The 1,113-nt window shown below is 41.1% G+C and overlaps 1 protein-coding gene across 1 annotated transcript in view; it reads left to right on the forward strand.

Moving 5' to 3' along the window:
• The window catches only part of LOC106455978 (uncharacterized), a 36,298-nt gene continuing 35,185 nt past the window's right edge, over positions 1–1,113 (forward strand). Inside the window, exon 1 of the mRNA XM_013907957.1 lies at positions 1–31. The gene's annotated coding sequence lies outside the window, so the exon portion shown is untranslated. The remainder of the gene's footprint in view (positions 32–1,113) is intronic.

A 1,113-nucleotide genomic window follows, 5' to 3' on the forward strand; every position in this document is an offset into this window, starting at 1 on the left:
CTGAAGAAACAAGTGGAGCTGAAAGTCAGAGGTCAGTGCTGTAGATACAGGTCAAAGGTCAGAGGTCATGCAAGAGTTTATTCTCTAAACATTTTAAGTTTGAATCTTTTTTCAGTTCATTCAAATAATATAAATTCTTTGATGCCGTTGTCTAAAAGCCAAAACTTTTAGGGGGAGCAACTGTACGTTTAATTGAACAGACCAAGACTAAGAGTCCCCACAGTGGGAGTCCATGATGGCTCAAAGTCTCTGATCCTAACTGTTCCTGAGCCTCTCCCCCTGCCTCCTCTTTGGATCTTCTCCTCCTCTGTAACATTAGGAAACATGCAGAAATGATTGAGTCAGCATGCTATTCATCACATGCTTCACCATATTTTTCTGTCTTCGGGTTGGAAGGAAGTTGGTTTGGAAACATATTCAGCGATGCTTCATCTCCTGCTTTGTGTTTGTGTGGGCGCCATCCTGATGACATCCAGTTTGTGCTCCACTGGGTGATGAGAGTCAAACCTTATACAATGAACCATATGTGGTGGTTTATGGTACATATCAACTTTTAAATGTCCCCCATTACTGATGGACATCTCACAGTTTAAGAAGGCTAACCTGCTACTTTTCATATCCTCCCTGGTGAATTTGTGTAGGTCCACCAGGTTAATATAATCAGTGAATTGTGGTACATCCTCAGGTTTAGATTTTACCTAGATGTTATTCACGTACCTCAACTAATCACTTGGTGTTGTTCCAGGGCAGTATAATAAACCCCCCTTTTCCACTTCTTCCATGTACAAGTTGGACACAATGGATGAAAATGAAGAACCCATGGTATACCCATGTTTCTGCCAGTAGTACTGACCCTTGTATGTGAAATAGGTGGAATTAAGACAGTTCCAAGAGCAAACACACTTGGTCAGTAATGAGAGTGATTCTGTCGATGGTATTGGGGTCATCCTGTAATCTTTTATGAACTACCTCCAACGCTTCAGTAATTGGAACACAAGTGAAGAGAGATGTAACATCCCAATAGTACATCTTTCAATGCTGTGATTGCAGCCAATCCCCAAATCTCTGTGAATAGTATTCATGGTCATTGATGAGTAGTCATTGATCAATGGT

The sequence above is a fragment of the Pundamilia nyererei genome, unplaced genomic scaffold (assembly GCF_000239375.1).
Source record: "Pundamilia nyererei isolate P.nyererei 1_Seehausen unplaced genomic scaffold, PunNye1.0 scaffold00649, whole genome shotgun sequence".
NCBI classification, from domain to species: Eukaryota; Metazoa; Chordata; class Actinopteri; order Cichliformes; family Cichlidae; genus Pundamilia; species Pundamilia nyererei.